The following is a 27,724-nucleotide window of genomic DNA, read 5'->3' on the forward strand; positions in this document are numbered from 1 at the left end:
CATTAGTCATACATGCAGATCATAGACTTTCTGCATCCCTTGAAGCTCTGCAGATAGCCATCTTATCATTCAGCACTGTAGTCCTTAGATTGTTGAAGAACCTTGTAGTAAGTAATCATCATATTCAGAAATTTGTGGCAAATGAAAGGTAGAAGTTCTGTAAATATGCATTAAATAAACAGGCATATTGAACAACCTACAACCAAGGCATCTTTTATTTATTGTTCCTTGTAACACTCTAATTATTCAGAAATTAATCAGCAGATAAGGTATAAAAAATTGAGGACACTAATTAAATGAAGTGATCATAAATTATGAAATTAATTAGCAACCAATATAGAAAAATGAGCACATAAAGAATAGTGCATTGGATATTCGACGCAGACTGGGAGACCGCTTTGCTGAACATCTACGCTCTGTCCGCCAGAGAAAGCAGGATCTCCCAGTGGCCACACGTTTTAATTCCACATCCCATTCCCATTCTGACATGTCTATCCACGGCCTCCTCTACTGTAAAGATGAAGCCACACTCAAGTTGGAGGAACAACACCTTATATTCCGTCTGGGTAGCCTCCAACCGGATGGCATGAACATTGACTTCTCTAACTTCCGCTAAGGCCCCACCTGCCCCTCGTACCCCATCTGTTACTTATTTTTATGCACACATTCTTCCTCTCACTCTCCTTTTTCTCCCTCTGTCCCTCTGAATATACCTCCTGCCCATCCTCTGGGTCCCCCCTCCCCCTTGTCTTTCTTCCCGGACCTCCTGTCCCATGATCCTCTCGTATCCCCTTTTGCCTATCACCTGTCCAGCTCTTGGCTCCATCCCTCCCCCTCCTGTCTTCTCCTATCATTTTGGATCTCCTCCTCCCCCTCCAATTTTCAAATCCCTTACTCACTCTTCCTTCAGTTAGTCCTGACGAAGGGTCTCGGCCTGAAACGTCGACTGCACCTCCTCCTACAGATGCTGCCTGGCCTGCTGCGTTCACTAGCAACTTCGATGTGTGTTCATTGGATATTTGTTCTTTTTTCAAACCAAGCTTTGGGTGTATTTGTATCTATGTGTCTTGTGGACCCTCTTCTCAGTCTACTAGTTTTTTCATGTTTTACCTTTCATTCTTTTGAAAGCAAACTCTGAGCCTCAAAGAATCGACAGAGCTCTCTCTGATGCTGCTAATGTTTTACTGCTTCCCTGTTCACTCTCAGCCAACTCTTGGGTGGGCAGTATAAACAGAGCATGAGATTCTGCCCACAGCCTGGAGGCCGAATGAATGCCAAGATTCGGTTTTCCAAATACCCAATACACCTCACAGATGCTTTCCTGTAGCTTGGCTGTTGACCAGTGTGTGTTAAAAAAGTGGGTGCTTCAAATCAGAAGTAAAAATTTTGAAATATCCAATCCGCCACTCTTTTTCTACTTATGTTTTGGTATTGTTTGCTAACTAATTTCATAATTAACGATCAGTTAGTAACTGATTGGTGTTTTTGTTTTTTTTATATATATACTTTCCCTGCTGGCTAACTTCTGAAAATGAAAGTATTACAAAAAAAAACAATAAGTAAAAATGCCTTGGTTATAAGTTGTTCAATATGCATGTTTATAGAACCTCTACCTTTTGTTTGTCATAAACTTCTTCATACAGTACACAGTGACTATTTAGTGCTTCAGTGACCCAAAGGCTGTAATGGTGATTGGTAAGATGGCTATTTGTAGAACTTCAAGGGATGCACAACGTCTATAATCTGCAAGTATAACTAATGCAACCAGCACCAATGTCTGGTGACTTGGCCATTTTTACTCAAAATTGAGGAGGCATCTGGCATCCTATTGTGCAAGGTTATCAAAATGCTTCTGATATGAGCGCCAACTAGTTAGTCCATGGATGAAGAACATCTCTTCATAATTATTGGCAATCAGAAAGAGCATTTTCATTTTGTATCTTAGGTTCTTAAAATATCTCATTGTCACTACTATCTGTGCTCCAAGCAAGATGAAGTGTCCCTACAGTCCTTATGTTGGCAATGGAACAGTTCATGAGAAATGAGGATCCAGTGAGGCTGGCACGACAGCTCCGATTGCTGTGTGCTCAATGACAGATTGCAAAGCTGCAATCAATATCCACAACAACTTTAGTGGAAGATGGCAGCATATATCCAAGCATTAGTCTCATTTGATTAATCAGTTCACCTTCAAATACTTTTTACTAGGGCATAAAATTCTTCTCAATTTTACGTAGTTAATAGAGCATCCTTGTTTAAAAGAAGGTGCCTGAAGTCATATAACACCTTAGTCGCAACTTGCGACATGCAACATTTAATGTAGAAAATTGTTCCAAGGTGCTTTTAATGAAAGTGTAATTCAACAAAAAGGACACTCAGCTTTTTGGGACTGGCACTTCATCAACGACCATACTGCAATCTAGTCCTCACCAACACTTGGCATGCGACACTCTGCGTAGCACATCTCGATCTATTTACCAATTAGTATGTGTGTCTGGCATGCTGCCTAGTTCAAGGGTGAACCTAGTCATACACTGAGATTCCTTGTGCTCTTAAAAGAGTAAATGGTTCAAAGGGGCTTGAAATGCTACTGAGTACGACCTCTTATGCACATTTATTAAAATTCCTATCTAGAATTTTAACTAAATACTCTGCCTACGTCTTTCAAAAGTAAACGGTTTCAATAAAAAAATTAAACAAGTATGATAAATAATCTGCAAAAAAGAAACTTGCTGTGCAGAATTGTAAACAGTGGGCTTTCAGCTCCTAATTATATGTTACTGCTCCTATTTCTATGTTATTTTGAATCATGTTATAAACTTACCTAATCAATGGACTGTATATGGAAGTTTCAATTTAACATGTGACGACGTTCTACGACTCTCCAAACTGAGCACAAGATATCAAGTTGAGACACCTTAACGTTTGTGAAAAGGAGTTTGACATCAGTGAAATTGCCAGAAATAGACACTCAGCCATTCCATATGATGATGTTTGTCAGAATGCATGTCTTTGATGGATGTTAGAATAAATAACAGAGAATAAAATTGGCCCACTTCTCTCCTGAAAAGTGGGACGCACTTTGACATTGGCCCAGAAGGGAAGTGACATCAGTGGTTCACCCAATGCACCAGCTAAAGATCATAGTAATATTTTCTGCAGCTCTGGTTTCAGGAAACAGCACATTTCTGCTCAGAGACATTTGGTAGCTTGGGCCTTTAACAGTGAACCGTTTCCTAAGGAGTAAGCAGGAGAGTCCTGGAAGAACTTCTAGAGTCACCAAACTGAAGGCTTAACTCTCCTAACTCTCTGGTTCTCTCTTAAATGATCAACTAGTATGTTTCACACCTGGGGTCTGTATACACCATCTAATTTGTACATATTTGTGCTTTAAAACTGCAATCAGCGTCCAATAATAGGTGCACTGAATATTTATAAATTATCTGGCCAATTTTGGGTTTAATGTTGGGTGCCCACTTAAATGCCTGTCTAAGATTTGAACCAGAAAGGCAAATGAATGTCTGAAAAGTATTCAAGTGATTTTCCCCTCACTGTCTCTCATTTTCCAGGACAACCATTGGATGCTCTTCTCTCTGTAATAGTTCTGTATTAGATTTGATCACCTTGCAGCCAGGGAAAATAATCTTATTTAAGATAACTTCCCATCATTTCCAATTTAGTCAAAGACAGCTACATAAGCACCATTTCAAAAGCTTTGAAGAAATTAATGGAAAGGTTCCAGCAAGTGTCTTGCTGAGCTTTAAGAGACGCTGCGATTTTCTTTTGTGATACCTAAGGTGCCTAGAAATTGGATTGTGTGATGCTCATAGTTGTTGTTTCTAATGAAGGTTGCAGAGGAATGCATGATTCAGAAAAGCATAATGGAAAGAGGCACACTTGGTTTCAAAGGAGAACAGGAAACAAAATAGTCCCCTCGGTTTAATGGAAGTACGAGAGGTAGAGATACCTTATGATGAGGAGGAGCATTGGAGTCAGAGCTCTCTTGATTTAAGAAGATCTTAGAAGAAGGAGGCAGGGTCTGGGGTTGGAGGCAGGGTGATGCACAGTTGGGTAGTAGTTGAAAAGACAGCAAGCAGCAATAGTCAATGGGCAACTTTGCCCTCAGAGATGGGCTCACAGGTAGCAGCTGGAATTTGAGGAAAGGCCAGAGCTGCACAGAGAAAGAGAATTGAGTGGGGAAGGAAGCTGGAAGAGCTCAAGAAGAAGAAAGTATATAAAGTGAAAGTGAGCTGACAGGAAGGGAATCATCAGAACGGAATGGAAGAATTAATCCTTGAGCCCAAGGAGCTGCCTAAGAAAAATCATATACTAATTCCACTAAGTTCTACTTTGCCTGGAGTAGAATTTGCAAGCACAAGTTTCTTTGTGAATTCTCCCATCCATTTAGTGTTTACCAGTTGTGTTCATCTTGTTGACGAGTAGGGGAATTGTGTACCATCTATTTGGATTACTAGACACTTTATTCACATTCTTAAACCAAGACACCTACTTTTAATTAGAAATTAAGTGCTTTTCACAACATGCTTTGGAGTCCAGGGAGCAAAAGAGACTTCCTTCTCCTTCTTATGTTCATTGCCACCACGTTGGTCTCAAAGGATCTCCTCTCTCCTTTCTAATCCTCTTCCCTTTCATATATTTCAAAATTGGGTGAGCATAGCAGTTAGCATGACAATATTGTAGCTCGCAGCATTTGAAATTCAATTCCCACACCGTTCTGTAAGGAGTCCCTGCGAAATGCATGGGTTTTCCCCGGGTGTTCAGTTTCCTCCCACAGTCCAAAAACGTACCATGTAGGTTAATTGGTCATTGCAAATTGCCCCGTGGTTAGGTTAGGGTTAATCGGGTTTGTCGGGGTTGCTGGAGTGGTGTGGCTCAAAAGGCTGGAAGGGTCTACTCCACACTGTATAGCTAAAAAGAAATAATTCTCACGTTTCCCTTGACATTTCCTGCCAATACGTACTCAGGCATTCTGTTAGTCATGCTCATTTTGCTTCTTAATGTCACTCTCTGACTTTTTTATATTCCCCTATCCTTTCTGCAGTGTAATAAGGTTCGCTTCCTTGCTTTATTCTATTCTACAACATTCTTACAACCAGCAGTTCTGGATTGCGATTTCCCCCTCTTACTGGGAACACGTCCAACATGAACTCTCATAATTCCCTTCTATTATTCTGACACTTGCTCACCTTCAAATGGCTGCTTCTAGTCCCTTTTTGTCAACTTATCTTCCTCCTTGTCCACAACTATCCAAGTGAGTTGTGACCACTGCCTCCACACAGGAGTGAGACAGAAACACATACAAGGGAAAAGAAAGAAGACTGCACAAACTAGGAGAGTGGTAAGTATAAACTAGAGGAAGGAGGGAGAGAAAAACACAAATAGGAGAAGAGAAGGAGAAAGAGAAACATGAATTTAGGAAGAAGGGCAGTTCCTTTCAATCCGAAAGTTTACTATATTGAGTATTAATGTGCAAGTTTAGGTGCTTTAGCCTCAGAGCAGATCTTTGTCATTCCTGAAGCTGGGATTATGTGATCTAATGCAAGAGTCAGTGAGATGACTTAAGTTTATTTTTCATTTCATTTATTCTTTATTGTTTAATAGCTTGCTTCAGTTTGACAAGCAGCATGGCAGGCATTCTTTTGTAGAATGAATTATCAATATCAACATGAAAAAAAGTCAAATTTTGAGCAGACTTGCTGATCTGTAAATGCTCAGCTCAGGAAAAGCAGTGACATTGTGAATGGTGGGTAAACATCACTGAACCACATGGGCAAATAACATAAGCAAATCTTATGGAACATATCGCATGAGTTGGCAATTAGACCCACCAAACCCTAACTGAACTCATTCCTCCCAAGGCTGATAACTTTCACACTGTACCAAGCTCTACTCTATAGTTGTCTCCTCCCTGAATGTTATTGACCATCTCTAAGAATCTACGACAGTGTCTCTTGCTTCTGATTTTTCCACCTGGCAGACAGCTATCCTTGCAATCTTGCCAATTCCGGTAAGGGAAATAGCAGGAAAATTATAATAAAGTCCTTCTACATTGCAATAAAATTTGGTAACAGTTCTGCATTAAATTTGGCAGTATCTTCCCAACTCACGCTCCCACTATCACAAGTATCACTTGCCTTTCCTGTATCAGGCCCCTTGGTTGTTTATTGAAAGAGTGTTTGTGTGATTCAAACTGGATCCCAGTCACCACAAGTGAGACAGAAATGAGAACTCCAAAATAATTTTACCAGAGCAGCTTTAACGAATTCAGTTCAAAAAACAACTTAAGCACCATCTGTCCTGACTGGGCCGTGCTGGTGCAGAATCTATTTCCTTCTGTACCTCCCTCTGCAATTGGATCCTAAACTTCCTAACCGGAAGACCACAATCTGTGTAGATTGGTAATAATATCTCCTCCTCACTGACAATCAACACTGGTGCACCTCAGGGTTGTGTGCTTAGCCCACTGCTCTACTCTCTGTATACACATGACTGTGTGGCTAGGCATAGCTCAAATTCCATCTATAAATTTGCTGAGATATGACCATTGTTGGTAGAATCTCAGGGGTGATGAGAGGGTGTACAGGAGCGAGATATACCAACTAGTGGAGCGGTGTCGCAGCAACAACCTTGCATTCAACGTCAGGAAGACAAAAGAGCTGATTGTGGACTTCAGGAAGGGGAAGACGAAGGAACACATACCAATCTTCATATAGTGATCAGAAATGGAGAGAGTGAGCGGTTTCAAGTTCCTAGGTGTCAAGATCTCTGAGGACCTAACCTGGTCCCAACATATTGATGTAGTTATAAAGAAGGCAAGACAGCGTCTATACTTCATTGGGAGTTTAAAGAGATTTGGTATGTCAACAAAAACACTCAAAAACTTCTATAGATGTACCGCAGAGAGCATTCTGACAGGCTGCATCACCGTCTGGTATGGTGGGGGCTACTGCGCAGGACCGAAAGAAGCTACAGATGGTTGTAAATTTAGTCAGCTCCATCTTGGGTATGAGCCTACAAAGCACCCAGGACATCTTTGGGGAGCGGTGTCTCCCAAAGGCAGCGTCCATTATTAAGGATGCCCTTTCCTCACCATTACCATTGGGTAGGAGGTACAGAAGCCTGAAGGCACACACTCAACAATTCAGGAACAGCTTCTTCCCCTCTGCCATCTGATTCCTAAATGGACATTGAACCCATAAACACTACCTCACTTTTTTAATATATATTATTTTAGTTTTTTGCATGATTTTTAATCTATTCAATATACATATACAGTAACTGATTTACTTACTTATTTATTATTTTATTTTCTCTTCCTCTATATTATGTATTACATTGAATTGCTGCTGCTAACAAATTTCACGGCACATGCCAGAGATACACACCTGATTCTGATTCCACCAAATGAACAAGTTCTTCCACTTCCCACTTCCTTCAAACAAAAGGTGTAGCAATGGACATTCACATGGATCCCAGCTATGCCTGCCTTTTTGTCAGCTGTGTGGAACAGTCTATGTTCCAAGCCTACACTGGTGTCTGTCCCCCACTTTTCCTACACTACATCGACGACTGCTTTGGTGCTGCTTCCTGCACCCATTCGGAGCTCGTCGACTTCATCCGCCTTGCCTCCAACTTCCACCCTATCCTGAAATTTACCTGGTCCATTTCCGATACCTCCCTCCCCTTTCTTGATCTCTCTGTCTCTATCTCTGGAGACAGCTATCTACTGATGTCTATTATAAACCCACGGACTCATACAGCTACCTGGACTATACCTCTTCCCATCCTGTTACTTGTAATAACATCATCCACTTCTCCCAATGTCTCCACTGTAACTGCTTTCAGGATGAGGCTTTTCATTCCAGAATGAAGGTGATGTCTTCCTTCTTCAAAGAAAGGGGCTTCCCTTCCTCCACCATCAACGCAGCCATCAACAGCTTCTCTTCCATTTCATGCATGTCTACAATCACCCCATCCTCCCGCCACCCTACCAGAGATAGCGTTCCTCTTGTCTTCAGCTACCACCCCACCAGCCTCCACATCCCGCTCGTAAGTCTCAGCAATTTCTGCCATCTCCAATGGGATTCTACTGCCAAGCACATCTTTCCCTCCCCTCCACCCCCCACTTTCTGCTTTTCATAGGGATCACTCCATACACGACTCCCTTGTCCATTCGTCCCTCCCCACTGATCTCCCTCCTGGCACTTATCCTTGCAAGCAGAACAAGTGCTTCACCTGCCCCTACACCTCCTCCCTCACTACCATTCAGGGCCCCAAATAGTCCTTCCAGGTGAAGCGACACTTCACCTGCGAGTGTGTTAGGTCACATACTGTGTCTGGTGCTCCCGGAGTGGCCTCCTTTGTATCAGCGAGACCCAACGTAGATTGGGAGACTGTTTCAGCAAGCACCTACATGTTGAGTTCCTCCAGCATTTTGTGTGTGTTGCTTGGATTTCCAGCATCTGCGGATTTTTCGTTTTTTAAGTTCTTGAAGACTTGGTTCTTTGTAATTTCTTCCATGGAAACTTTTGCTTCACAATCTGTTCTCTTCCATTATAACTTTTTTTCACTATATAATAATCGCTTCCATCCAATGTTAATTGCCATACTGTATCTCTATTAGTCATCACATTTTTCATGTTCTGTGTGACTTTTCCATAATATTTTCTATGCCAGACATTTTATTAGATTTTCTAAGCAGTAGAGTAAATATGCAATGCACTTGCAGGCTCCCCTCTTTTTCCTGTGCCCTCCTAACAAATACATAGTGCAGCTAGTACAACTGCTGCCTCTCAGCTCTAGAGACCTGGAGTCAATCCTGACCTTGAATGTTGCCTGCATGGAGTCTGTACATTCTCCCTGGGTTTTCTCTGCATCCTCTAGCTTAATCCTACTTCCAAAAAAATGGTGCCTATTGATAGGTTCATTTTCCCCAGTGTGGGAAAGTAGTATTACTTGGTCACTGTAATATGGGTGAAGAAAATGTGTGCTGGTAGAATTAGTGTAAAAATGGATACTTGATGGCTGGTGCAACATAGTGAACAAAATAGGTTTGTTTCTGTGCTATCCCTCTCTGTGACTCTGTGATTTCAGGACATCATTAGGATCCTTTGTCCTTGTCATCACTCCATGGACAGTGTTGCTAAACCTGCTTTTTTTATCTGTTGGTGTTCAGATAGCTTCTTCAAAACTCCCATACTGCCCTATTTCACACTTCTGCCAGTTAAGGTGTCCTTGAGCAATGTCTAGGAATGATCATTATATATGGTCCGCTGTGGTTTCCACATCACAATGAAATCCTTTTCTCAGAAATTGAACATTTTCCTGGCTTTGGGTAATGAAGAGTTGAACCTTTGATGTTTTAAAATACAGAACACATGGAAGGGTAGCAAAAGAGCTTTCATAAGAATGGAAATACCATTTTAGGCATATAGCTCAATTCTCAGTTATTTTATGAAGGCTGGATATCTCCTACCATTTCAAAAACTATTGGCTAACTTTCTTGAAATCAGGAATAAATTGAAGAGAAAGGAATGGGAAGATCAGACTCTTTTGTTTTGATCTAAGGCATAGATAAGCTTCACTGCAAATCTCTTTGGATATTCTGACCAACTGACATCTGCAGTTTCACATTACTCACTTTAATGACAGAGTAGAATTCTGTTCTTTTCAAGTGGCTAAGTTTGGTGTTCCACTGTGATTCATTGGATGATATCCTCACATATGTCACTTTTTCCCAAACATAGAGTAATAAGCTAAGTCTGCACATCAGATAGCTACTCAAGGAGGCAGAGTAGACTGCAATGGTTAGTAGGTCTCAGGCAGCACATCCTGAGCTTCCATATCTATAATGCCGTGATAACCCTCAACAGCTCATTAGATGCCAAAGGCTTATTAGTTATTTTGAAACACCCCTGAAAGTCAGAGATCTAATTATTGTAGTCAGTAGATCTAATTATCTGTTTTGTAAACTATATAATTCAGACAAAATTAATAAAAAAATGTAACAACAAATAATTAAAAATATTATAATTAAGTACAATAAGACAAAGACTTAACTGATTCAACAGGGTTGGTGGCCCCATTCAAATGAAAGGGTGCCATTCAAATACCTGCCCTGTGTCAATTAATGCTGGAACCCTCCTTAAGTGTTCCATCACTGGGCTCAATGCGTAGAAGTTATGGGTATATTATTTTATTGTTCATAAGTCTGAAGTGGCATATATTTGCAAGAAGGCAGAGAAAAGGCAGTGGAATATAAAGGATACAAATCTATGGGGAATGTAAAAATAGTGAGGCTCTGGTGTACAGTACTTGTACAGTAATCTTCAAACACAGCTGTGAAGGTTGAGAAGACAGCTTAAAAAGCTAACTAGTGCCTGACCTTTGTAAGTAAAGTGTACAAAAATAAAGAATGATGAGAAATTTTTATATATTACTGGCTCAATCACAATTGTAGTAATGAATCAAATAAATATTCTAGTATAAGGACATGAAGGACACGCAAAGCATGAAGAGAGGTTTAAGGAAAGATTCCACGAAAGAGAGCACAATGTTATAGGGACTGACTGGAGAAGCACTGAAAGCTGAAAGTTGAGGTGTTCAGAATAATGAGGCTCCCCCTTGGTGAAAGAAATGAGAACAGATTTAAACAATAGCCTGAAGAACCAATGGCACACATTTCTGGATATATTGCCTGACAGAGCATATTTCATTCTTTCAAATCTCCATTCCTCAAATTGATAGCACACTTCAAGTTCTAGTATCTCCATTCTTCAATAACCCAGAAGAAATTCCTCTGAGATTTTCTATTCCGGTAACGTATGTATCTCAGAGCTGATGAAGCTGCATTAATTTGGTACATCCCAATGAATGATCACAAACCTGGAATCTGGAATGTTGACTCTAATTTTTTTTCTGTCTGCAGTTGCAACCTGGCCTTCTGTATATTTCTGCTTCCATTTCTATGTGCCATTTTGGTTTCTGCTCTTTGCTAATACCTTTCTGCTTGATGCTTGCTTGGGACCATTTCAAACACTCCTGCTGCCAAAAGTACAACTTACTTTTAGTTAGCTTTTCACTATCCTGTGAGAATTCCATTGAGATTCCTCATGGGTTTGAAAGGAGTAAACCTCAGAACCATTTTTAAATCTTGGGCACAAAAGCTAGCAGGTGATAGGCAGAGATAACAAAGGGTTGAAATGATGGAATCTGAAAGCAAAGGAATGTGGAGAGTGGAAGTAAGAGAGGGAGGTGCAGAGGGCAGATGGGAACAGTGGAAGCGGAGAACCAATGGGAAAACCATGTGTAGATTTGATGACCACTTCACTGACCATTTGTGTTCTGTCCACTAAGGCTTTCTAGATCTCCTATTTGCCAGCTATTGTTATTCTCCTCCCCCATTCCCACACTGATATGTCTGTCCCCAGCCTCCACCACTGTCAGACTGAAGCATAATGCAAACTAGAAGAGCACACCTCATAGTCTGCCTACATAGTATACAATCAAACAGTATACACTATTGGGAAATCACAATATGATTGGTTTGTTGAAGGGAGATAGTGATTGACAGAATTGTCAGAGTTTAGAAGACATAACTCTCCAGGTACTATACATAAGTGAGAAGTAGTGGACATAATATAGAGGATTTTAGAGGATATATAATAAGGTGCATAAGATTAGTAGTCTTGGTATTTGGGTAATATATTGATGCAGTATAGATTGACAATCGATTAATGGACAGAAAAATCCAATAACTATGGATAGGTTATTTTTGAGATGATAAAATATAACTGGAGAAGACTCATAAGGATAGGTTTTAGATCTTAGCTATTTACAAACTAAAGAAGGCCATGTTTATTTTATTTAATGAGTTTAAAGGGAGTTATTTGGCCCCTTCTCCCAGTTTCACCATACAATAAAATCAGAGCCAATGTTCAGCAGCATTTTCCTACAAAATTCCTTCTTCTGAAATTCCCGATTCCCTTACCAAAGTCCCATTGATTTCTTGCATGTAGTCATCAAGTGAACTACCACAGTCCTCTTGAGACAATTCCAAAGTTCCACTACTTTCTAAACAGAGAAAATTCATTACAGTTCTTCCTGAATTGCTGACTCCTTATTTTGCAGCTTTGATTCCCGGTTCTAGTCACTCAAGATTGGAGGAACACCATCTCCATATCCACCCTGACAAGTCCCTTCAGAATTCTGAACATTCGAGATCAAGTTGCATTCCTCTAAATTCTAAGTATAGGCCCAATTTATTGAATATCGCCTCATACAACAAACCCTGCATCCCAGAGGTCATTTTCACTTTCCTTCCCTTTCACAAGTATGTCCTTCCTTAGGTGCATAAAACTCTAGATATGGTCTCACCAAGCAAGGCTCCTGTAAAAATGAAGTAATAATTTTTAGTCATACTCAATAAAGAGAAATGGTGTCTTCACAACTACTTGTTGAATTTGCATGTTAACTTTTACTAAATCGTGTGCAAGGACATTCACTTCCAACTGAACACCAAGAAACTCTGATGCGGCACCTAAATAAAGGTGTTCTCAAATTCCAAATACACCACATTAAATCATTCACCCTCATATATTCTATTAGTTACAGCTCAAAAATATTCTAACAGATTTCTCAAATATGATACTCATTTCACAAGTTCATCTTGCCACAGCCTAATCCAATTATACAATTTCCAAATGCTGTTTTACAACTTTTTAAAAATAGATTCTAGCAATTTCCCAATACAGATGTTAGGCTTACTGGCACTACAGACATACATCTGTATCACTTGAGTTCAGTTAAAGAGTTCAAATTCTCCCATGTAAGTTGGAGACTTGTTTATTATATTCAATCAAGATTTAAAACTAAAATGCTAAAATAACTTAACTGTAAAATTATATTTAGCGAAGTTTTTAAATGAAAATAAATTCTTCTCCCATCATCTTACCCTGCAAAGTCCATTCGCTCTATGCCTAAAGGGTTCAGTGCTAAAATCTCACAATGCTTTCTGCTAGCATCACACGTTAAAATAACTGGTCATAAAATAAGGGTAAGCTCAGAGAAGACAAAGATACCACAAAAGGATGGACTATTTAAATGATTAGGATATTTTTGTTTTCTTTTTGTCAGTGGCCTGAGGGAACAGAAGCATCTTGCACTCTCAAGACATTTGAATTAAGTTTTCAGGTTATAAATTGCCCTCTAAAGAAAGGGTTCTGGCCTTCACTGCTTTAAACCCTCATTCCACAGTTTATGCTAAAGTGTTTCCAGACCTCTTCAATGCAGCTTACTTTGGTACTGAAGACTGTTCCTAAGATCCCTGCTACCTGTTATCACACCTCTGTGGGCTGAGCAATTGCCATTTCCTATTGCAATGGATGAAGTTCAGGAGGTAACATCTTTCAGGTGGTTTGCTGTCAGGATGAGGATGTTCTGACCTGATTCCCACTCTCCAAGACAAACATCAGGCTTGGGTGACATCTTAGTGCAGGGGTTCCCTACCTGGGATGCACAGACTCTTCGATTAATGTAAGGCTCCATGGTATAAAGTAGGTTGGCAAAACCTGCCTTGGTGTAACTGCATAGCTGCATGCTTAGGAGCAATGTTAACATTGTCACTCAAAGGCAATCTCTAGTATTTTCTGCTCAGAGATGGACCTTGCTGTTTAATGAAAAGAAACACCACTCATTTAAGAATAGTGTCAGTGATTTTCACAGAGATTGGTATTACACATACCTTGCAGCCCACACCAGGACCAAACCAACTCCACAGAAAAATAAATTGCTTGTCAAAGAACAGGAAAGAATTTTTACCCACGGTGGCGTCAGTACATGGCTGGTCCTGAAATACGTGCCACACTGCACTCTGAGAAAGAAGCAAATTCAGCTGCTAGGTTACACTTATATTTTTTAAATCGCTTTTGCACTCAAAGGGAACAGCAGCCATTGGAAATGGAGCAGAAGCCTGTAGCTGAATCAAACTCTTATTCAATGCCATCAAGACCAAGGAGCTGACTATAGACTTCAGAAGAAGGAAACCAGAGGTCCATGAGTCAGTTGTCATCAGAGGATCAGAGGTGGCAAGGGTCAGCAACTTTAAAGTACTTGGTGTTATCATTTCAGAGAACGTGTCCTGGGTCCAGCATGCAAGTGTAATTATGAAGAAAGCACAGCAGTGCCTCTACTTCCTTATGAGTTTGTGAAGATCTGGCACATTATCTAAAACTTTGACAAACTTCTATAGATGTAAAGTGGTGAGTATATTAACTGGTTGCATCACAGCCTGGTATGGAAACACCAAGGCCACTGAATGGAAAACCCTAGAAAAAGTAATTGATGCAGCCCAGTCCATCACAAGTAAAACCCTCCCAACCATTGAGCACATCTACATGCAACACTGTTGAAGGAAAGCAGCATCTTTTATCAGGATCCCCACCACCCAGGACATGCTCTCTTCTAGCTGCAGCCATCAGGAAAAAGGTACAGGAACCTTAGGCCTCAAACTGCCATGTTAAAAAAAAGTTATTACTCTCAAACATCAGGTTTTTGAACCAAAGGGGATAACTTCACTCAACTTCACTTGTCCCATCGTTGAAATGCCCCCACAAGATATGGATTCGCTTTAAAGGTCTTCTCATCCTCATTTATTGCTTATTTATTTATTATTATTATTCCTTTATTTTTGTATTTGCACAGTTTATTGTCTTTTGCACACTGGTTGAATGCTCAACTTGGTGTGGTCTTTCATTGATTCTATTATGGTTATTATTCTGCTGTGGACTTAATGAGTATGCCCGCAAGAAAATGAACTGCAGGGTTGTATATAATGACATATACGAGGGGTGATTGATAAGTTTGTGGCCTAAGATAGAAGGAAATGAGTTATACAGCTCTCGTTACATGCATGTGCAGTTCAACTCTTTGAGTGATTATGCAGAGAGTTTGAAGTTAATAACTCATCTCCTTCTACCTTAGGCCACGAACTTATCAATTACTCCTGCTGTGGACCACTTTCTGGAGGTCCAAGGCGTTGACTTCTACAAAGAAGGGATCCGTATGTTCCACAACTGCTGGACTAAGTGTGTAAATGTAGGAGGGGACTATGTTGAAAAACAAATGTGCTAGGTTTTCTAAAATTGACTCCTTCTACCTTAGGCCACGAACTTGTCAATCACCCCTCGTATGTACTTTGATAATAAGTTCGCTTCAAACTTTGAAATTTACTTTGAATGGTAGCAGGAGGAAGGAGAAGCAAGGTTGGAGACTCAATTGTCCACACTCCCCCGCTGAAACACAACTATTCCACATAAAAATAAAATCACCCAACTTAGCAGAAATATGTTGTTTCTCTTCCTGCAGGATTTGAAATTAAAAGACAACCTTTTGTGTTTTTACATTTAAGTTAGGACCTTAACTGTCTGAAGCTGAACCTTTGCCCATCTTAGAGTCAGCAAAAATTAAGAGCAGGGAGGAAGAGTTAATAACTATTTTAACCCTCACAACTCAACATTCAAATTGGACAAAGGGTGAGTTTAAAGTTATTCCATCACTTCTCAGACTTGCACCCACAAATACAAAAAGAAAACACATTCAAATCCAATCGAAGTATACATGAGAAAGTAGCATCTAAATCCTGAAGATGGTATTCTTAACCAAATTTTAGAACATAGAACATAGAACAGTATAGGCCCTTCAGTCAATGATGTTGTGTGTCCTCTCAACCTGCTTCAAGATCAATCTAACTCTTATATCCCACATACCCCACCAGTTTTCTTTCATCCATGTGCCTTTCTAAGTTCCTAATGTAACTGCTTCTACCACTACCCATGGCAGCGTGTTGAAAACATCTATCACCGTCTGTGTAAAAATTCTCCCTCCGAAACCGCACCCCCCCATCGTCCAATCACCTTAGAATTGTGCCCTTTTGTTTTAACCATTTCCACTCTGGGAAAAAGTTGCTGACTGTCAACTCCATCAATGCCTCTTATAATCTTTATCAACTCACCTCTTGTTCTCCTTCACTCCAAAGAGAAAAGCCTTAGCTTGCTCAAACTATCCTCATTAGACACATTTTATAATTCTGGCAGCATCCTGGAATATCTACTCTGCACCGACTCTAATCCTTCCACATCCTTCCTGTAATGAGAGGACAGAACACTCTAAGTGAGCTTTAGAGAGCTGGAACATTATCTCATGGCTCTTGAACTCAAGTCCTCAACTAATGAAGGCCAATACACCATTCACCTTCTTAACCATCAAACGAACTTGCATGGCAACACTGAGGGATGAACATTGACCCCGAGATCCTTCTGTTCATCTACACTGTTAAGAGTCCTGCCATTCGCCCTGTATTCTGCCTTCAGGTTCAATCTTCTAAATTGTATCACTTCATACTGTTCTGAATTGGACTCTATCTGCTACTTCTCAGCCCAGCTTTACATCCAATCAATGGCAACCTTCTGTAGTATCCACAACACCACTGACCTTCACATCATTTGCATACTTACTAATCCACTCTTCCACTTCCTCATCTAAGTCATTCATAAAAATCATAAAGAGCAGGGTCCCAAAACAGAACCCTGTAGAACATCAGTGGTCACCAGCCTTTTGAATAACATAGAAAGCTATAATGCGCAAGAGCATTGTTAAAAACAAACTATGAACATACAGATTGTATTCAGTCATAGCTCAGATACAAAAAATACTGTATGAAGTACAAAACTATTTGAATCTATCTGCATTGCGGTGAAAGAAAAGATTCATGTATGATGCTCCTGCTATCTAAATGCTTTTATCTAAAATCTGAACACACATTAAGAAATATACAGGACAAAATACATTGTTGTGATATCATGCCCATGTGCGTATACACACACACACACACACACACACACACACACACAATGACCAATGCAAAATGTATAATTAGCATAACGTGATTATTAAATGAGTTAGATTCACTACTAGAATCTTAGTGCATAATTTAGCTTCTCTATGATTCACAGAGTTTACTTGTTAAAAATATATGTTATTACTCACATCTCACATGTATATCGATACTTCCATACTTAAACAAGCTGATCTGCTTGGAATTGAAGGAAAAATGCGGAGCAAAAGTGAGAAAACAGTTGTGCCTTTTTCTCACTAAATGTGTACGTAGTAACTTACTCCAGTATCTCTTCACCTATGCTTACTCAATTACTTGTGCAACATAACTCACTATCATAGCTCCTCAGTGGTATGTTTAACAATTAGAAATACAATCTTTGGTGTGTAAGTCCAGTTCTGATCACTGTAACTTAAAACCAAGATATTTCAATTACCGTTTTGTTATTTTTAGCATATTTTTTGTTTTATTCATCTTGTAAATTGTACCTGGAAAGTACTTTCGACACATCTGATTGTTTCATTTATGGCATCTCAATCTGGGAAAAGAAAACTGTCAACAATTAGGCATTCTTATTTCCATTATGCTAATATAAATAAGCAAGAGTTTGATGGATTCAGTTTTGTTTAATTTTTGCAACATTTATAGTATAATGAGGGACCTAAAGAAAGTTGATTGTTCACATATTCCTCGGGATGTCCTGTCTTTTTGCTAACATCAATTTATTTTACATCAAAATCTTCTGATCATTTTCAAGAGATTTCTGCATAGTTGGCATTAGCAAGACAGCATAATGGAATAATAATTGTAGAGATTATCCTGAACAAATTCTGGGCAAATGAATGTATGTGTAGCTTCCCTCTTATGCATATGCACAAAAAAAAAGTCAGTCTGGTAAAATAAAATATATTCTAGAGATAAAATGAAAAGGCTCTGATACAATTATAACAATGCTCTATCTAGACCTCCAGCAGTATAAGAAGGGTGAACAGCATATACAAGCCATATTTTCATGCACTATGTATTAAAATACCAATATGTATGTATTGAAAATACCAATAAAGAAAATATAAGACTGGATGCTCATATTTTACTTTCTCAGTGGTTTATAACATAAATAACCAAGTATCCTGCCTCTTGCGACCACATACATCCCCATCATAGTCGCAAATACTAACTGGTGGTGGTAAATGAAACATAGAAATAGAGTGATTCATATAGAGTATGTGCCAACAGCATTAACGCACAAGAAATGCTCCTGTGCAGGAATGCTAATAACCAATGTTATGTCATTACACAGCTATATGTTAGCTTGTGACAAGCATGCACACAAATGTCAGTAATAACACATACAGTATTTTAAAATTGCTTTTTTTCTCCTTATTATTGTGAATCAGTACCTCTGAATTTTTATCTGGGATCTTACATTAAAAAGTGCCTTGAGACCTGGCAGGCTGGGACAAATTCCTGAATGTCATGTATACCGTAGTTCACATAATAAGAAGGCACAGCATTAAACACAACAGTTTAAAAAATATGTGCATACCAAAAAAGAAGCAATTGGGCTCACTGCCTCTGTCTGATTCTCCTTGACTTCTGTCATTCCTTATATTGATTTATATTTATAACTAAAGCACGAAAATTAAATATAATGATTTTAGAAGATAATTGGGAAAAAAAATTAAAGGTTTACATCCAAGCAGTACGATTGATAAAAATTCCATTCTGGTAAGTTTACATACGAACATGTCTAATACTCACTTTTAATATCTGTATAATTTAAATACATCATTCATACATAAAGACAGAATGAAAGAATATGATATTAGGCAACTAATTTTACCTATCTTCAATAAGCATACCACCCCTCCTTTTGGAAAATTCACTCAGTATGATGTATTGAATGCATTGGGTGCAGGGGAGTGTTTAAGTGCAAGCATGTTGCCACGTGAGTGCATTACCTAAGTGTCTCTATGTAAAATATATCTCACACTGTGCATTGCTCATATTATTCTTGTACTAGAAATGTTTTTTTTTTACATCTGTGTGTGTCATTGTCTAATCACGTTTATGTGTGTTAAAAAAAAATCTGAGTGAGTTTGGAAGAACTACTATGGAGAAAATTAGTGTGGGCAATTTGTAGTTTAACAATATCGTTTCATATGAGTATTTTTAGTTGTGAGAGAAATTGTATTTATATTGGAGTTAATGTATAGTGTCTCTATGTCATTATATCTTCCATGAATATATCTGGTAAGTATAGGAAGAGTACCTCTGTGCGTTTCCTTATATGTATTTGACTGCATTCATATGTATTGTGTTTTGTATGAAAATATTAATATAAGTGTATTCTTGACAAATACAAAATGAAAAGAAAACACATTTATCTAAGCACATGCATCAGACAATGTATATTTCTTGCTGTTGTAGGGAATATGTGTAGGAGAGTGTGTTTATGATTGGATATGGAAGTAATTAATAATAGATCATTTAATAGGTACACCATTTTGATTAGGATTCTGGGAGACCAACATTCAATATACCTGGACTTTTTTTTATAAAGATCTGTATGTACACAGTTGAGGGTTTCTCTGTGTAATCATGTTCTTGCATGTGCAGATCCTTACATAAACATCATTTACATTTCAAAATAACGGAGTAATTTCATATATTTGTTGCTACTTTAACAATGGCATACATATACAAAAAAAAACCAAATTACAAATCTGCTTCCAGGACAAGAATTTTCAATTTAACAAACACTGAAATCTTTTTTCATGGACATTGGTCTTCTAAAATACAATTTAAGAATAACAGCAAATAAAAACAGCTTGTGTGTAAATCGATGATCTATGTGCATGTGAATCAATGCATTTCCATGTGCATTGGTATGGCCTGAACTTTGAGATATAGTGTATTTTCTAAGTCTATGACACATAATAGTTACTGCATTTCTAATGAGGTTTCGTGTGGGAGTTAATAATATCTTTACCTGCAACAGAATCTGTAATCTGAATGTATATGTATCAATTTAATTTTGTATGTTGATGAAAAAATACATTTCTGTTATATGGATGCTTTACGATTAATACATACAAGTGTAAGGAACATGCCAATTACTTTATAAACATCAAATACATTTTTGAAGATTATTAATGCACATTTTGGAGGATAATCTTGTATGAATTCGGAAGTGTTGTTTGCTAAATGTAAATGTGGTACATTTGCCTGAAAAAATGATGATATTTCTTGATTATTCTCTGTATCAATTTTGTTTGTGCATTTGAGTGTTAGGATCTAATGGATATATTTTCTTCTATTTATTTTATTTGGAGATATAGCACATTAACAGGCCCATCTGGCCCACTGAGCACACGCCGCCCAATTACACCCATGTGACTTACTAACCTTTGAAATGTGGGAGGAAACCAGAGCACCCAGAGGAAATCCACATGGTCATGGAGAGAATATACAAGCTCCTTACAGACAGCAGCGAGAATCAAACCTGAGTGGCTGTCACTATATCAGCAGTATGTTAACCGCTACCCCATGTGTGTATTTGCTCATTTTGTGTGGATACCAATATCTGTTGTTGTGTATAGCTGTTAGTGACTGGAGAATTTGTACCCATAATGTAAGCACTAGCCATTGCATGCATATTGTTATAAATATGTGCATGTGTCTGTTAATGCTTAATCGTGACTTATTTTGATAGATGTATGTATTATCATTGTCAGAAATGTTAATGTGTTTATGTGTAGAATGCATATGCGTATTTGAACCAAGCTATATGTTCATTCTTGTGAAATTTAGGATGTGTTTGAGTCCAGCATTTATTTCACATCCCTGGAATCTGAACAGCTTCTAAGCCACTTCAGAGGACAGGTAAGAGTCAATTACTTTGGCATCAGATGGTGGTTAGACAAAGTAAAAACATTTTCCCTCCCTAAAAGCAGCAGTGAATTGACTTGAGTCCATGCCTCATGGTCATATTTAGTCATACTTGCTTTTTATTAATAAACTTTTAAAATGTGTCAAATTCTCATATATGAAGAGATATGGATACATTTCTGCATATTAGTAGACCAATAATTAAACCACCCAGATACGTCCCCTTCTATTTATAAAAATAGATGAATTCAGACTTCATAAGTCTATTGTATATCAATATTCTGGTAGATGTTTATCTGCCCACTGATTGGTTCCCACTTTAACATCCAGAACCAACTCTTATATTCACTCCCTGTTTTCAGTTATGTTTCTGATCCTTAACCATTTCATACAAACTCATGTGACCCTCTACCTTAAATGTACAATTATAATACAAATTATCCTTGTAACTCCACACCATCCAAATAAAAATGCTAACTTTGCTACCTGTATTTGATTTCTAGGATGTCTTGCATCAGTTTTTTACATCAGCCCCTGGAAATGTAACTCACTGCATCCCTCATTGTTTAAAGAAGCTTAACACTAAAACTCTTTATCTCCTTCAGAGTTTTCCATAAGCTAGGACACGAAAGTTTCAAAACCCAGATTTAGTGAAAACTACTCTCTGCTCTTTAGTTCTATTTGCTTTCAAAACTTGCTGGTGCCTCACCCCCCCCCACCCCCCCACCCCCACCGGACCATTGATTTTTTTTAAGAACTGTTTTTTTCAAGAACGAATCTCCCAGGTTTCACTAATTGGTCTTGCAGAAGGTCACCTAACTGAAAGGTAAACTCTATCATTCTGTTTTCTTTTTCTCAAACTAATGCTACCTGGCCTGCTAAGTTTTTTTTTATAACTTGCTGGTTGTACTTCAAATTTCCATTCATCTATGGCATTGTCTTTGTTTCTCTTTCTGACAATATATACTATTTTTGCATGTGATTCATTCTTCTACTGCAGCACGAACCGTATTTTTTTGTTCGAGGCCGAAATTCAAACACTCCTGCTTTCTAATTTTCTCGTTCTTTTGAAGTACAAATGCTCTTATCCTGGCTGCTGTTTAATTCGGCTCCTTTCTATTTCGAACGTGGAATCCACCTCCCGTTTCGGCGAGGCGCTGATTTATTTTAAATACCACATACTCAGAACCGATATTTCCCCCAAGAGAGGCAACGAGGAAGGAAATCTCTCCGATGTTACAGGCGATGTTCTATTGGTCCAGGTTACAGTTGCATTCGTTTAATTTTGAGGCAGCTCCCCGTAGATTTTTCTGTAGATTTGTACAGTTGGATTCAGGGGCTGTGAGCAGCCTGTATGTTTTTGTAACGTAATCAGGATAGTCTGACCTTTACTGCAGCGACTCAGATATTCCGCAGCGTTTGGAAGCGTTTATCTCGCTCTGCATCACAATAATTGCGACTCAGTACGCTTTCTGCCTTGTCTCTGCTGGAAGGCTCCATTATTCTGTCACCGTGGCTGATGTTCGGCAGCTACCGCTCACAGTACTTATCCTGACCTGTGTTTGAAATCGCTGGATGCTGGTTGCTGCACGTTGCCCTACCAGGACCTAGATGTTTGTAACAGTAGACATCGCATATACTGTATATATATTTTAAAATCCCAGTGTCATGGTTATAATTATACTTCCGTGAAGGTGCTGTGAAATTCGGGGAGGTCCAACACCGAGATAATTTAGCTTTAGTGTTTATCTTAAGAGAGCAGGTTACTTTGGCATTCCATTTCCCTGCAATCCAATTTTATTACGATATACTATCATTTGTGCGCGGGAATCCCTCGGGAAATAATGCTTTGATTAATGTAATCCTAGGCAGGGATACGCCACATGCCCAGCTCCCAGGGGATGAGCCCTGTTTGACAAACAAAAACAGAGCGACCACGCCGAGTGCAACTATTACAATCCGCACCCACTCGCAGAGATGCATTCTAATGTTAACAATAAGGAAAAGAGCAGCCACGGGAACTGCAAGAGCTGCGCTCTGCACCCAGCCTCTGACAGCGGGGTACATGTAGTCTCTAATCGCACACTCAGAACATAACCAGTTTCAACTAACGCCAAACAGCAAGAAAAAGACCCCTTGATAATACGTGTTGGAAATTCATTTCAGGCTGCGCTGAGGGGGAAAATAACTGTTATATTTGAATATTTGCAGCAACATTGCATATCAAAGAACTTTGCGAAAGCGCTGCAAAAAAAAACGATGTTTTATTTGCACCGGAATAAAATGTATATTCCAATGTCACGGCGGCATTAAATAAAATGTGGCAACGGACAATCATATGGTAGGCAAAATGCATAATCCAATATCAAATTGATCTGAAGATTAAACAAAAAGCAAAATTAACTGGCGTGTGTTGCAAATACCGTCACCTGCAAGCGAACCAGCAACTCTGTAAACAATGCTAAAAGAAAGACAGTGTTGTTGAACTAGACCTATTACACGCCCTTACTGTCTCGGAGATAGGCACCGTACACACAAATGTAATTCAAACTATATAGAATGCACAGGGCCTCTGGGAGACATAATGCAGAATAGGTGACAGCCATATCCTGATCATGAAACAATTGAAAAATGTCCGGGGATAGATGCTATCCGGGCTCCACCAACATCCTGTTTAACCCCTAATACAAAACCAGCACAAACACATCCAAGAAACAGGATGAATGATAAGCATATTTTAACATGAAGCTAGTGCACAACAAAGCAGCCGGAGCAATCACTGTGTAGCTATTCCAATCCATAACCAGAGAGACCAATTCTCCAAAATAACGTTCCTGTTTTCCATTACATAAAGAACCTCCTTCTTCGAAATCCGTGCTTGGTTTATTTGACAGATGCAGAATGAACTTTGCTAAGTCATAAAACGAGTTAATATCGGCTAAAACAGAGACAATCCAAAGGATAATCGAACCATACTAAGATTCAAGTGTTTGCCGATCATTTACGAATCCAGTCATTTTTTAAAAAATTTAGCAGCAAAACAACCCTTTCAATAAGACTTTGCGGTTATATGTCCATTCTTGTGCGTGCTTCGCTTTTTTTAAAATCTTATTTAAGATTAAGAAGGCTGAGAATGGTTGGGGGAGGGGAAGAGCAGATGAAGGGCCTCCCACGTGAAGCTTCTATAAAATGGGGATTTCTAACTCGCTTCGGTCGATAAATGATGCAGAATCCTCGGCCAAACAATTAATAAAATCTGACTCTTTTATCTTTATGAGAAACCTGGATGGCCACTAATGAATTGCACAGGTTGTAGCTCGTGAACGGGATTGGGAATGGGCCTGGACATTTATTTAGTATTGTTTCTTATTGAGAACAGCGTAAATATAACTTTTTTTTAAAAAAAAGCCACTTGACACAACCATGTCAATTCAATATGATGAAATTCCATGCTACGCCTGAATAAGATTCAACAATTACCTACGTTTGAAAGTGATAAACGCCGAAACTTTGTGTACTAGTTTAATTCCTTTCTTTAAATGTTGTCAGGGTTTTATAGCTTCTCAGTTAACCGCGCGACTAACGTGTTCAATATTAGAATCCTATCTATTGCCAGATTATAAAATTATACTGAAGTTCTAAGAGTTGATAATCAATACAAATTGAACCTACATTTAGTTAACCATTACAGAATCAACAAGTCCGCCTGTGTAGCAATATTGTTCATTTAGCATTAATGTTCTGTATATTAATGTTCCGACCATTACTTATCCAAGATGCGCCTTTCTCCTGAGGTGTTATATAACGAAACATAATTTGTCAGTGTTAGGTTACCGATTATCAATTAAAGATGTAGAAAGTTGCGTTTTCCATCCGTGCTGTCAAAATGGTTACAATTGTCCTGTATTATCGCGTAATAATTGCAAAATACAGTTTATGCGCTTGTGTGTGCTTAAATCTTAAAATACCTATTTGCAAATTCATTATCTGTGTACCACCCACCCCGTATCTTTCCGATTTCACTCAAAAAAATGAAAATATATTTGCATATGTCGTTCGCTATCGAACAATAGGTAATTACTTTTTCGACGGGCAATCTGAAACTTCAGTAGTAAACGTACACCTTGCACCTTAAAACAATGCTGACTATTAATTGTAAATAAACAGTGTAATGAAGGCGCTCTTCAGCTTTGTAATATCGTACTCTGCTAAATGCAGAATCGTGCAAAACACACCACAGAAGCCGAAACCTTCCATAACTTTTTCTCTGCAGAAATGCAATAATTAGCGATGTTACTAGAGATAACTAACCCACCCCATTGTGAACAGTGCCTGTAAATTCGGGCTGTTGGAATTATAAGGTGTCAAATGAGAACAGTAACGAATATAAACCGGTCCGGAAACAATGAGTGGAATTGCCACAATTACCATGGAACTGTTTACCGGGAGTGTATTTTTCATCTAAAGCAGTTAATGATGCACAAATATCCCTGGGAACCTATAAACTGCGTACCCATCGTTTCAGATAAACAACTTGTTTCTGTGTTATCTGTGTTGCGAATTGTGCTAAATGTTAATTTTGAACTTTTATTGATGACAAGTTGAGGATTATAATGTAAGAAAATAATCTGTCGTTTATAAAATTATACAACATTCACAAACTGGAAGAAAATCTATAATCTGGCATCTGACACAGTAGACGGTCTCCCGGAATGGTACATTATTGCACTATGTTGCAGTGTAAATAATGGGGAGACTTCATGAAAGCAATGAAGTAATTATCCCCAGAAAGATCCCCGACTTTTAGCGAGCAGAATCACTCCTCTTTACGCACTCTGGGACTTTTAAATAGTCTCTATCCCAAGATGATTTTCATCCTTTTTCTCTCAGTGACACGTTTCACGTGCTATTTCGCCTCTTTAATTCCCTATGTTACTTCAGAGCTTTGATTTGAAAATTTAACTCAGTGGGAAGTCGTATTCTCACTAAACCTTCTCCAATCCTCCAGACCCCTCCCAGAACTACAGATGTTTAACCTAGTTTTTATCCCCTAAAGCAAAAAGAGCTTCTGGTTGTTCACATCAGAATTAAGCTTTTAAATCAAAGTTTTCCCCAAACTATCGCCACATTCTGTTACTGATCAGAGCATCAGAAAGTAGACTTCGACGTGCACCTTAACTCCAGGGAGGCGGCCTATGTTTGTTTAATATTCAAGCCAACCGTAACAAAGTTAATTCAAACTTCTTAAAATAAGCTGGGGGATCGGAGTTGCATGTAAAATATGAAACTGGGCCCTCCCTCTCTTCATCTTATAACTGTAGACCATTGCAAAACTAAGTAATTAGCAACAACACAGACAGGTATACATATTTATCAATTTCAGCAAAAAAAAACAATTAAGGACACTAATGCTGATCTATTGGCCTGCAATTTCTGCCGAGTATCCGTTACAGGCTACTGTATGGAAGTGTTTCAGTAAAGTACTTTGAATTTTACACTAACGAAAAACATTTATCACTTCCTCACGCCTGCCTCTCCCTTACGGAATTCGGTAGTCAATAATACATTTTTCAAATTTAAAAATCACCCTGCCCGGTAAAATCTCAATAACTATAATTCTTAAGTGTTTTTCGCAGTGCGAAAAGTAATTAATTTTTTTTATGTTTAAAAAAGTCACTCAAACTTCCAATAGAAATTAAGCGAATGGTAGCCACGCGCAACGTCTACTATTCAATACAGTTAAACGGTTGTTATTTGACTTTTTATTTTTCACCACATTGTCTTTCTCCTTGTTCATAAACTCTTTCTGTGCCTTCCCTCGTTCTCCTGCGTCTTTTCATTACTTCACCCAAGCTCCGGTTATTCCTCTTCGCTTTGCTGCATCTTTCCTCGCACGACAGTGCTCCCTACCGCCCACAGCGCGCAAAGGCAATGTCTTTCAAACTCTCCAAATTTGCATTTGAGCTCTAGACCCCGTGTCTAACAAAATTAACGCCATCCAAATAAAAAATAAGCTATATGTTTTAAAATGTCAGAATTGGGAACAGAAGACAGCTACCTTTATTGAGACTATATAGAGAGCTCTATACACTGACTCGGGGTCCCGAGCTTTCTTCCTGGCTGAAATGGAATCCTTTATCTAAACCCGAGTGCACAAACATATAGGTTAATGTGACTACTGTTCTTTCCTTTTATTTAGTTCTCTATGGCAACGAAAACGCTGTGCGCAGAAATGCACCCCGTCAAGAAAACAAATGATCTTCGGGGAACAGCTCTACATGGCATCTGTTCCAAAGGGGCACACAGGGAAGGAAGGTAAGAGTGAAAATGTGTGTGTTTGTGTGTGTGTGTGTGTGTGTGTGTGTGTGTGTGTGTGAGAGAGAGAGAGAGAGAGAGAGAGAGAGAGAAAGTGTAAGTGTGATACAGAACGGACTACGTGTGAGCGTGATGGAGATGAAATATATGTCTGAAAAGATGAGTCGGCCTGTGAATGAAAACATGAACAATGAGAAAAATCATATTAATGCTGATACATTTTGTTACCGGTGCTTTAAATCAGAGTTTCAATGTGAGCTTAATGTCATAATTTATGGATATTAGGAAACACTGACACGACAGGGTCAAATAAAATTATTTATGACATCATGTACCCACAAACTCTTCACAAGATAGCAACATCGATGTTTATAAAATAAGCCGTACAATGAAAATGAATCGAAAAGCTGCATCAAAGTTGAATACGGTGTAAAACTATGGTCCGTGATATCATGTAATCACACGTGTGTGCGCGCATACATATATATCTGTGTTTGTGTGTGTGCCTGTGTGTGTGTGTGTGCCTGTGTGTGTGCGCGCGCGCGCGCGCGTATGTGTGTATGTCTCTGTGTCTGTGTCTGTGTATCTGCGTGTGTGTGTGTGTGT

General features: G+C 38.8%; 2 long non-coding RNA genes across 2 annotated transcripts in view; one reads left to right on the forward strand and one right to left on the reverse strand.

Moving 5' to 3' along the window:
• Positions 1–27,724, reverse strand: part of LOC134349544 (uncharacterized) — an 89,679-nt gene that overhangs the window by 60,117 nt on the left and 1,838 nt on the right. The window lies entirely within an intron of this gene.
• The window catches only part of LOC134349542 (uncharacterized), a 73,155-nt gene continuing 67,014 nt past the window's right edge, over positions 21,584–27,724 (forward strand). The window contains exons 1-2 of the long non-coding RNA XR_010018702.1: positions 21,584–21,629; positions 27,003–27,118. This is a non-coding gene — a long non-coding RNA (uncharacterized LOC134349542). The remainder of the gene's footprint in view (positions 21,630–27,002; positions 27,119–27,724) is intronic.

This window comes from Mobula hypostoma, chromosome 7 (genome assembly GCF_963921235.1).
Source record: "Mobula hypostoma chromosome 7, sMobHyp1.1, whole genome shotgun sequence".
Classification (NCBI taxonomy): Eukaryota; Metazoa; Chordata; class Chondrichthyes; order Myliobatiformes; family Myliobatidae; genus Mobula; species Mobula hypostoma.